The following is a 12,480-nucleotide window of genomic DNA, read 5'->3' as shown; positions in this document are numbered from 1 at the left end:
AGCAGGTAGTTGTTGTTGTTGTTTTTTTTTTGTTTTGTTTTGTTTTCTTTGTAGAAATAATCGTTAAATGTGTATTCGTCTCAAATTAATTCATTTTAAATGATTTTAGTGAGCATTTTGAATGAAGAACATGCTAAACACTGCAGGATTTGAATTTCTCGGTTGTGCGTCTGTGCTACCTGTGCCCACTTCAGTTGCTTATTTCTTCGTTCGTTGATTTATTAGGTTTGATGACTTTCAGTGTATTTATTTACACACACATTTCTTCATTTTCTTCGTTTGTTCCTTTCCTTCTTTTTTCTATCTCTTTGTTTATACATTTTTGAATTTGTACTCTGTATATGCTACCAGTTTAATCGTCGTTTACTCACGCTCAAAGTTTTAATTTGCGTGTGCTTTTGGGAAACATTCCATTAGACTTCAATCCATTGGCGTATATCCTGTTGACGAGAATAAAGTCTTAGACACAGCCACAAACGGGTGCAGAGCTCGTTAGCAGGTCAGCAAGTAACCTGAACATCCATGTCTTGTGTGTGGCTCATATTCCATCTGTAAAGACTTCCACCTTTGGCGACGTGGCGCTGTAGGAGTACGAGTACTGAGGTATACATCCGGGTAACCTGCTCCGCAACAGCCAACTCCGCAGATGTGACATCCGAAGAGATGTGAGTATGCCTCGAGACGAGAACCAAACGCAAGACCCCACGAACTTCTCAGTGATGACAACGTCCGTGAGTGATGGGGGTGTCCCGAACCTTGCACCTACACAGCTTGAGGGTCTCTTGATGCAAATGAAGTCAGCGCGAATGTCTTCTGTGATAAATCGTTTAGGTCATTTTGTAATAAATAATGTTTATTTATTGAAAGCCTTTCTCCACCATCAATGCCTTTTTTGTCAAATCGTGGAACATCAGAGCTCAGATCCACGACACCTAGTTATCTCTACAATGGTGACGGGTGTTTTAGTCGCTTCACCAGCATCCTCCATAATTACACAGGGGATAACAATTCAAAAACAAAATACGTTAAGAATGTTTTTTGTTCATCAGACTAGAAACCACAATTGAACGCCTGTTTGATTGCCCCAAGACAAACACAAAAGCCTTTGTCGGTCTTGTGGATTTGCTGGTCCCCCCGCACCTTGAGCCGGGGACATCTGAGGCCGCTTACAGCCCTAACGCCTGCTAGTGCTGTTGTGGATTTGCTATCAAAATGTAGGAATGCTGCGCAGAGCAGTCGGGTTATACGGGGCTGGGGGACAAGGAAAGAGGGATACATTGCAAGGGAATGGCGGGAGGAAGAGAGGACAAGTCGCAGTCAGATGGAGTCGGGGTACAGTTGGGAGGCAGCAGGGGCGGAAACTAACTTGCAGCTCGTGAGCCGGTGTCCGGGCAAAGGGAGATCACCTGACAAACATGGTCTGACTCTCCGTCTTTGATATCTACCTGGGGCATCGGTCTTGTCCACGCTTGTCTTCTGGGCCCCGCTGATCCGCGGGTCTCAATCGGAGCAATCCCTTTGTTTAGGAACAAGGTCGGAGCTCTATATTACCTTAGACTTGCTGCTGTTTGCCCTTACATGCCAGCCTTCTTTGTAACACCTGTTGATTCTTATTATCCAGATTCCAGCAAGAGCAGGGTGGATTACTCGCCCTTTGTTTCGGCTAGCGTGACCCAATATTGACTTTCGAGCCAAACATTTCCTTTTCACGAAAGCAACTTCGCGCGCAATGTTTGAGCGGTACGTTTCACCACGTCGCGGCCATAGCAGGGTCCTCCTTGCGTCCATCGCTCGCCCTCGTCCGCGTTTATCTTGCGCATTACCTCTCGATTGTCCCGTTTATTTTGAAATTTTCGGGGGAGCAAAATGGCCGCCAACGGGTCTTCCTCGTGCGTAGCTTGCTCTTCAGTTGTACACACCAGTCATGGCTTCGGATTCGTTCGGTCGCGGTCGCACGCCTCGTTACGACATTCAAACAAACATCTAAGCGACTTTTGCAAGCACGTGGTGGGTTTGTCGAGGAGGGTTTGATGAGAGAAGTCAAACTGTGCAGTGCCGCCCCATCAAGCACGCGCCGATGACAAAGACGGAGGAACCGTGGAGGGTAGCCCGCAACCGTTTCCCACACGGAGGTCTCCTCGCCACAACCTCATGATATTTATCCGCGGATCCCACGCGGAATTCTGACAGTCGGCTTTTTTCTCCTTAATCGCACGTAGCTTTGCCGCGAAATGGCCGGAAATGTAGCTTTAGACAATCTCAACACTCTTGTGCAAAAGCTTTGATTTGCGAACATCTGGCATTGCAGTCTTCGTGACAGCCGCTTGACACAGCTATATGAACGGTTGTTGACATGGCAGACAGGGGCAGGCCGTTTTCTTTCTCTCTCTCACTCACACCATTCATCGATAAAGAGGGAGAATAAGTGGTTAAATAACTAAATAAATGTATTTTAATGGTATCGTGAAAAACTGAAGAGAATCAGATGATCACATAATAAAGTATCTATTAAAATACTTTTTCAGCTTCTGAATAAACTTTCAAATACATTGAATGTTTACAATCTACCAGTAAAATTAGAACTAACCCCCTCACTCCCCCACAATCTACCAGTAAAAATAGAAGTAAACCTTCCACTTGCCCTCATAATCCTCCAATAAAAATAGAAATAAACCCCTCCCTCCCCTTCATAATCTACCAGTAAAAATAGAAGAAAATCCAACCTGTCCTTCCCCAGGTGAGAAAAAATGTACTGCAGCATTTTTGTATGCAAATAGGCATTTCTTATTTTATTTCAGGGTCCTGGTTGTCAATGAGCAAGGTAAAACTTTGACAAATAAAGTGTCATTTTGTTATTGTAAATAACATTTATTGTTATTGTCATCTTTACAGACATCGGCACTGAGAAGTAGTGTTCGTTTTGAGTAAACAATTACTGAGGCCGGCGCGCCATCATTCATCTCAGGATGCTAACTAGAAGTCCCTGAGTGTTTTCCCAGAAGCAGCAATACAGTCACTAAGCCCCAGCGGGAAAAGCCATTAAAATTCCATACGAGCAGTCGAGACCTGATCAAGAATGGCCCAAACAGTTGATCTATAGTTTCTGGAACCCCGCATACACGCTTGCCGCACTGAGAAAAATGCAATTAATCATTATAAGGTGGATTTTTTTAAGGTCTAAGAACTATGCAGGCATGCAACTATACCTATCAGCCGCCAGTGCCGCCACCCGCTCTCCCCATCCCCTCACCAATTCCACATTATCCCAAACCAGAAAGAAAAAGGTTAGCGGGCAGAGGGTGAGACTGAAGGAATGAGATTTATGTGGTGAGCAGCGCCACCATGCTCAATATCTGTTAGATTGGTGCTATTTCACCATTGTTTAGCACTGACGCTACAAAATTCCAATAATTTGAATATAATTAACATGTTTAAAAATACCAAATACGAAAACCACGTACACATTTATACTGATGGATCCCATGATCCAGAGACAAACACAACTGGATTATGAGTATACCATCCCGACAACATGGCCATCCCCAGTAGACTCACAAAGCATACCTCAATCTTCATAACTGAACAGACTGCCATATTGACAGCTCTTCAGACACTTGACCTAAAAATGATCAACACATCGCAGTGACAATACCCACTAATATCACACTCACTGTCAGCACTCCAGGTGTTCAAAAAACAAATCCTCAAACAGAATACATAGTATATGAGATATTGTCTCTCATAGATAAGATTAACCAAGAAAAAAGGAGACATTAACTTCATATGGGTTCCATTCCATACAGGAATAAAAGGAAATGAAGAGGCTGATAAACTAGCTAGACTAGCAGTAAAACAAGAAACAAAACCCAAAGTCACCACCCTAAACATTCCCATTACACCAGCAGAGAGTAGAACAGCCATAAAACCAGCAATAAAAATAATGTGGCACGAGAAATACAAAAATGAAGGTAAAGGTGCTAGGAGACTGATAGACGACCAGTCTAGTCAGACTTTGATGTTCTAAAAATCAAGTAGGTCTGACCAAACCCAAATAGCTAGAATACCTAACAAGATGTAAAGACACCCCCCCCCACCTTCATGAACCTGTGGGGGTAGACTTAACACCCCTCATGTGCTGCTGGAGTGCAATGAAAGTAAACCAGAAAGAGAACTAACACACTTTTTAGATAAATACAGACTAGTACTAAACTTTAATATCTGCCCCAAAGCATCTAAACAACTATGGAATAATATTCTTTCATTAGTACCATCAGTAGCGGCAAGCCATCCAAACTCTAGAGTCTAGACTAATAAAAGATAGGCAAAGAGTTAAAACTGGATAACATAACCATTTATATAAGAGGGGGAAAAAACAACAACCCAGAAATACAAGTAAAGTAGAGCAAACACCGGTAACCAACACAGTACACACCCACGATGGACTCGACAGGCCTTAGGCACCGATAGCAAGTAACAGTAGCAGGAAAAGAGAGGCACCAGCACAGTATACCATCAACACAAGCTTAGCAGTACTCATAGAACTCATAGACTAACAACAGGCCACGAGGTCAAAACACGGTTCACCACCAATTCGAACTCAGCAAAGACACCAATAGAAAAAGAAGGCACGAGCAAGAGTAGACAACACCTGCTGCGCCGCAGATCAGCGACCCTCCCTACCTACACACCTTCCAAACCCCTCCCTACCTTCGCCTACCTTCAACCCCATAACCACATTCCCCAAAGATTCCCATCTCCACAGCTGGAAATCACCGCGAGGTGGAAGCACTTTCCCTTCCAAACATAACAACAACAACAACCTAGTTGGGGCTTTCTCGATACACCAGCGGAGACTACCGTCTGTGATCGCCGTACCAGCTGTAGGCAGCAGGTCTGAGGGAGGCTCGTTCCACGTGAATGCACAGCTCCTTGCTGGGACTTGCAGTCTGGAACCTTGGAGAGTGAGGAAAGGGTCTCCGTCCTCGCAGACGACAAGACGGGGATACATCGTCGGGACCGGCAACGATAACTCTGCCACCCGTTGCCTGGAGCAACGACCTGCGGTAGTGAATACTTTGCCTGAGTTTCCCCGGGGTCTTGGTCGTCTGAAGCCGGTGCCGGACCACTGTCACCTAAGATCTTCACCGCAGCTGTTGTTCGTTGCCTGTGGCAACCGGTGGAAGCAGCAGTCCATGTGGGCTAGGGACAGTGCGTCGGGAATCTCACCTTCGACTTCGTCGCCACTGTTTGTTGCCTGGGGCAACTGTGAGCGAAGTGTTCTTTTGTTATATTCAAATTTCACCGAACTGATGTCAGGTCGTTCTACTTTTATATGTGGATGGTGATTTGTAAAACTCAACTTAATTTTTCTTTTGTTGTTAATAATAATTTGATGTGTACAACTGTGTTGTCAGTTTTTAGCACGTGAGAAGGGAGGAAGTAGTTGTGAGTGGCGTGTGGACGTGCGAACGGTGGGTGACTGGGGGCGAAGGGTAGAAGGCGGTGTGAAGCAGGCCACCAGTCCTATATGACAGTCTTGGTGATATATATTTCTTCCTGAAGTCGGTTGCACGAGCAGTCGTACGTCCTTTCCATCAAATTACTCGAAAATTTCACAGGTAAGTAACACAGATGAAGCCTTTAATGAAGATACAAACGTTCCTTCGGCATTGCCGATAACATAAGTCATAGACATCTTTGGATTTTCATCTGGAAGTAATATATAATGATAGATCACTCATCCGCATGATCTCTCTCCCAGAGAGAGAGAAGGAGGGGAAGGTAGTAGCCAGTAATAAGTCTCTTCACCTTGACCAATGGATATTTTCCCCCATTCGAAATAAAAAGATTGGGGGAAGAGGTCTGGCATAGCTTAGACCTTACGTAAGCGGCGTGCAAGATTCAGGATGGAGCCTGGTTTCCAGAAGCAAATAAACGTTGGAGTTTCGGTTAGCCAGACAGCGCTTTATGACTCGATTATTCAAATGGTGAGCAAGTGCACCTGCACAACCAGAACATTCTCTTAATTACATTCGTGCATCCCTGGCCCCTTTTCTTCATTTTCTTTGGCGTCGATTAAAAAAAAAAGTATCTGTCGGCCGACCTGCATCAGTTTACTAACTTCATGAACTCTAACAAGTGCTGCTCCCCCAGTCAGCTCCGAGATAAAAACCTGATGGATCGGGACTCGTGGTGGCGGCCCGTACAAGTAGCACAGTAACTACCTGAGGTAAATCAAAACTTAGGTATAGTGCGCGAGGAACTCGCAGACATCTTCCCCCCACTCCACCTCACCCCATCACATCGCAGAAACGAAGTAACCTCCCTTCCCTTTCAACCCATCTGCTGCTGTTCCATTTGCCGATCGAGACGTTCCCACGGACTGCAGCACGAGAGCCGGTGGGTGGAGGGGTCGGTGCCTATGTTTAGCGTGTCTGGGGTCTGGTACGCAGACTCTGCCAAGAAGCTGAGTGGTACCTGCGTTGTAGTTTGGAAGCCGTGGTGTCCTTGCATCAGTCACATCGCGGACGTGTACAGGTGGACTGCTGTCTGTCTGCCGAGACCAACGCTGAACCTCTGGCAAAGTTCTCCGCTGTTAGTCTCGGCGAGCCTAGACAATGAATGTGACTAAACCGGAAGCTTTGTACACTCCTGCCTCGTTTTAGTAGTTAACTTGGAAAAAAAAAAAGTCGTCTGCCAGCAGTCCAGCAACACAGGTTCGTGGTAACATCGACCACAAGATACCACGCAACTCTCGCACTTTCCCAGCCACGTCTCTACCGCTCACAGGAAAGAATTGTACCTTTTGACTGATGATCGTGTGTTTATTTAGATACTATTCTATATCAAGTTGTTTTGAGGAGATTGTCGCCGATTTAGCTAATGCAATTCTTTTTTTTTTTTTTTTGTAAGAGCGGCGCCTACTCGAGATGTGTGCGCAATCGCTTGTGTGTATGTGTTTGTGCGTGTGATAGATTTTGTATGATACTTTTCGTTAATATGTGAAGTATATTGAAACTTCGTCACAAACTTTTTAAAACTTTCTTTCTCTTACTTGTCACAAGCATCTATTTTTCTGTTACTTTGACTAGCCTAGTCACACTGGTATGGCAGGTGACTCATTATGAACACTACTTGCTACAGAACATCTTTAGAAAACCCCAGGGGCCCAGCAGGGGTCATAAGTCACACCAGTCAAGGGCTCCAAAGCCTGATGGCGGAAAGGGCCCACATGATTAGTGGGCCTCATTAGTCTCTTGGTGAAGACAGGATTTGTGGGCACTCTTCACAAGACATTGTGAATTCATTGTCTCGCCGGTGTAGGTCGGTGTTTCTGTGATTTCATGATGAAAAATACATTCATACAATGTATAAAAATACATTAATTTCTTTGTGTCAGACGACTGAGAAAAACCCAGATAGTTTTTTTTACTAGACTTCTTGCGTTGTGGGAAGTCGTGGGCTTGTGTAAAATAGATAGATAACTTTGTCAAAGTTTAGGAAGTTACACTCTTCAAGTTTTCTCTCTACCACTGATAGAAAAACAGATCGTGGCGAAGTTTGTAACGCGCACATGTGTATATCAATATAATATATTATATGTGTGTGTAGTAGAGTGAAAAGTAGGATGAAATAAATGCAAATTCACATATTTTCCTGAACAAATTTTGAGGAATATTCCTTTCCTTTTGGAAAGTCGGAGAGTATGTTTGGTTGACTGGGAGTGTTTATTGTTGATGCTTATTTTCTCCGTTTTATGACATCATTGGTGTCGCCAAAGGAAGAATCGTGTGTGTGTGTGTGTGTTTGTTATGTGTGAGAGAGAAAAGGAAAGATAGGGGAATGCAGGAGACGGAACTTCACCCATGCCGTGTTCATTGTTCTTCTCTACTCCACTCCTCCCGCATTTTCCCTTCCGTGGCACACTATGAGCTGTCAACCTCAACAACCTAGGAAAGAGACATCATAAAATACATCTATTTTATATTTTAGCTACACTGAGACACTGATTGCCATTCATTCATTAACCTTGACTGAAATGAAGCTGCATCTCAAACATTTCCAGTCTGATGAGTTGAATGTCAGAAGTTTGCAGGTCGAATTACCTGGGTGAGATACCGCAGCTAGTTTCTGACATTCCTGACAGCCTCGTTCTGATTCTCAGTTTTGCTCTCTGATTGCTATCTGTTGTGACTATCCCCCTCTCCATACATCGATCTGTGAGGAAAAAAATGTTTCATTGAAGAATTAAGAAACATGATAATGAGATTGACGACGACGACGCAGATGAAAGTTAAGAGGAAAAGAAAAGTCGTGGAAGTCGTGGGACACCTGATCGTCTGTGACAATGCTAGGCTAACTTCTCGTCTTGTCCAGAGAATTCCTTGGCAACCGCCTACAACTGATGGCAGCTGTGGAGTAGCGGTGCGCACAGTGGGTCTGGGCTCTAGCTGCTCTCAAGTCTCTTGATGTAGTGGTCGCAGCACGTGAGACATAATTATCATCCGGGCACGCGCCGTAAAGAACGTACAATCACCTGAGCAAGCCGACTTCAGCCCTCTCCCTCTCGTATTGTTTTTTATTCTCTCTCTCTCTGTCTTCCCTTAACCTTCCCCCTCTCCACCTTCCACTCGCTCGCACGCGAGTCCCAGCAAGGTGGTCGTCAGCATCGTGCAAGATGGCGTCGCTCAGCCTCTGCAGCTTTTCGGGTTTTCATGCTCAATTTGAAAAGACTTGGCGTCTGCGACGATACACCGCAGACAAGCACCCGAAAAAAAAAGCTGGGGTACCACCTTTCGCGTTATCCGCTCTCTGGTCCAGGAAGAGTGAGTCGCCAGACGCTGCAAGAGGCAGGAAGGATGAAGCCAACAGACTGGCCACGCCCACCGCGCGGTGATTGACATGCCAGTGCGCGTGGGACACAGCATCTACGGGCGCGTGCCGCCTGTTAGTCGTCGGTTACCAGTTTATTTCTTCGCTGCACCCTGGCGTCGGCCTTAATTTTCTAGATTGAAAGAAGAAATAAAGCTTTGACGGGGACCCTGCTGTGTTGCGCGCGTCTGTCTTGTATCGTCTTCAAGAGCGCGTCCGGGGTCTGTTTCCTCTTCTTTTCATCCTCCCACCCCATCACCCGCCCTCCATATTCTGTACCCCGTTTGCTCACCAAGGAAACAGATTACGGCTTTTCGATCCAAAAATTGTCCCCCACCCAGAAAAAAAAAAGAAAAAGAACAACAAACAAACACTAAAATAAAAACAAGAGAAAACTGAGCAGTTCATTTTTCAATCGTTTTTAAAGTTTTACTGGTGGTTGATGACGGCTTGAGGATGGTGGGTGGGTCGGGATAGTACGGAGGGGTGCCACTCCCTTTCCCCAATAGGCAATAAGGTTGGGAGGTTGTCGGTTTGAATCTTCACACCACATCGCAGAACATGAAAATCAACCTAGAATGATAATTAATTGAAGAAATGTGCTATTTGTGGTTGCTCTCTGTCAAACCGAGTTGACACACAATCCTTGTTGAACTTCAGACATGTTTATCTGTAGTTTTTGCAGATTTTCGCACAATCAGCGTCACGTGACTAACACGAGCAGCAGCAACACGCGCTTGCCGATTAATCCTGATTTCTGTGCATCGTCTGTGTGCTGTTGTTGTCGTCGATGATTAAAGAAGGGAAAGTGCTTCCACCTAAAGGTGATTTCACAACAGGGCGATGGGGATTTGCAGGAATTTGGGGAGTGGAGGATGGGCGGAGTAAGGAAGGAAGGAATTAAAACATTAAAACATTAAGACATTAAAACAGTCGTAAAGAAAGAAAAGAAGATGAATAAAATAAATGTTATCTTGCTGAACTAACAGTGTTTTTCGATCAAATATTAGAAAACAAATATTTTATTCTGTTTTCATTTGGGAGCAAAATGTGCAAAGGGTGAGAGAGGGGGAACTAAGTGTGTCATGTGGGCTGTTCAGTTTTGGGTTTCAATTGTGCCTTCAAAAAACTATAAATATTTACTAAACAAGTCTTCGTTAAAGTCTCCAGAAAACATTTTTGAATTAGATTAAGCATGATCAACCTTATATTTAGCCAATAAGGGAAAACTTTATCAACTGGGGCCTTCTCCGATAAATTACCCACAAGGAAAAATAAATGGTTTGGGGTAGTGTCACCGGCCATGTAAGGTAATGTCTACCCCGTGATAGTAGCCCGACATACACACCATGAGTACCTAGGCCGCCACATGCGAGCAACAGACTTACCTGACCTATACCTGAGCTATCCGGGGCTCGTATTCATGAAGCCCTGTTACCCAGCTGGGATAGTCTACCTAAGCTGACCATAGACACATTAGAGGTCTTGGTGGTGCAAGAAGACATGCGCTTCATTCCTTGTCCACGCACACCATCCCTCCTGGTTCTGTCTGCGTCAGACTAAGGACCACCTGTGAGTTGACATCAGGCCCCAGCCCTCAACACCTCTACCTGTCAACACAACACTCGCATCTTGGTTCTAGAACTTTTAGATACTTTCTTTTCTTTAGTCATGGACACACCCGTGATGAACACACACACACAACGCACACACACACTTTCACTGCCGGAATGCCTCCCCCCAAGTCGCTGTATCACACTGTCAGGAGCTTTCCCTCATCCCCAGAAAGGTAATACTCTGATAATGGCGCTGATCCTCGGCGTGACATCAGAATGCCGCGAGGTTTCTGGCACATTCCCCGTGACGTGGCGGTCTGATTACACCGGCAGTGGCCTTGTGCCCATTCTGGGTGTAACCGGGCCAAGCATTCTGAGTAAACGGTGATTTTAAAATGTTCCATCTCCATCACGTACGTGCGCGCGCGCGAGAGAGAGTGTGTGTGGTAGGACATAAGTCTCGTGGTCAGAGAAATATTCTTTCTGTTAGAAGACGTCTAGGGAGTGGTCATGAGAGAAACTTGAAATAAATAAAAGGACATTGTGGACATGCGTGTATTCTACTGGACTGATGCTTCTCTCCCCCTCCCTTTCACTCCTACCCTCCCTCCGTCAGCCCACGATCAGAAGTGCCAAGAAGGTCAAGTGCTTGGCGCGAGGTAAGATGCACCGTGTGCGCATGCTCAGCAGCCAATATGCCGAACATTGATGGTATTACAGTAAGATAACAATTGATATGCACTCGCCTTTAACATACATATGTGTGACAATGTCTGCATCTGCTGATGAAAGTTGATGAAAACGGACGTGATTGCTTTTTCAAACACAGGACTAGGAAACGGTTGGATCACGTGACCCGAGTCAGCGATGTAGCGACGTGAGTCTGTGAGTGGGGGGATGACGTATGACGTCTGGCAACGTGAACTGTTTGTGGGTGAAACCCTCGCAGACATTGTCACGTGATTCCTCTCCCCTCATCGTCCGCCCTAAGCTCCTTCCACCGGTCAGGACACATTCCCTCCGCCTTCTAAACAATAAAATATAAAAGATCTGATAATTGTAGATAAATGGTTACTGTCAACAAATGATAAACTTCTGACGGTAGATCCCCAAACGTTCATACATTTTATTTGTTTGTTTGTTTGTTTGTTTTGCGCTTAACAGATCGTGACGATATTTTGATAATCCTCTTTCATCATGCCTGACGTCATTTTCGCTTGAACAATACGACAATTTACATGACGTCATTGGCGAGTTGCATGACGTCAGCGGCTGTGTTCGTAGACGCACGTGGATTGGCGGCAAATGGCGCGCGTAGAGATGCTGTCAAAACCCAGCAACTCCGCCTTTCTGTCTCTCAGCAGGGAGACATCTACCTTTACATACATTTCCACCCACATTTTATTCTCAGTCTGTCCGCAGTTCTTCGTTACGCATGGCGGCAGGAATAACCAAGCGGGTTATACAAGAAAGTACACCACACGACGTTCAGAGAGCCCGACACTCACCCCGACCCCACCCCATCCCATCCCACCCCATTCTCCTCCCTCCAAGAGCTGACGAGTTCATGAGTAAGAGTGAGTTGGGCAAGTCTTGTGGGTGGGTCGATCTGAGGATGTTAACCTTTTTGGCAAACAAATCTGTAAAATATATATTTATTTTTTGAACTCTCCGCATGTGAATGTGAACACCCTGCACATGCCAGAAATCGTATCGGGTGACGTCAGTGTTGTACGTTCATCATCGACTGGATACACCCTCCATCACGTGTGATAGGTCATTACAATGTTTTCTTTCAGACTATATTATAAGCTAGATGGAATAAGAAAAACCTGCAAGCGTGAACCCGCTGCCAGTCTATGGAAGTCCTACAGTCTCGAATTACGACAGCAGTTCACGACAACTTACAGATGCCATTAAAACCCTATTTTCTGTTAGTGTGCTCGTGACATACTTCTATATATTTCTAGAAAATGAGATCGCACCTGTCGGCCTGTGTGACGGGGTTGCCGGGCTTCAAGTCGCCGATCCTCGTTCACCACCAAAGAACTGC

This window comes from Pomacea canaliculata, linkage group LG10 (assembly GCF_003073045.1).
Source record: "Pomacea canaliculata isolate SZHN2017 linkage group LG10, ASM307304v1, whole genome shotgun sequence".
NCBI lineage: Eukaryota > Metazoa > Mollusca > Gastropoda > Architaenioglossa > Ampullariidae > Pomacea > Pomacea canaliculata.
The sequence above is the reverse complement of the archived record's forward strand: the minus strand, read 5'-3'. Positions refer to the sequence as shown.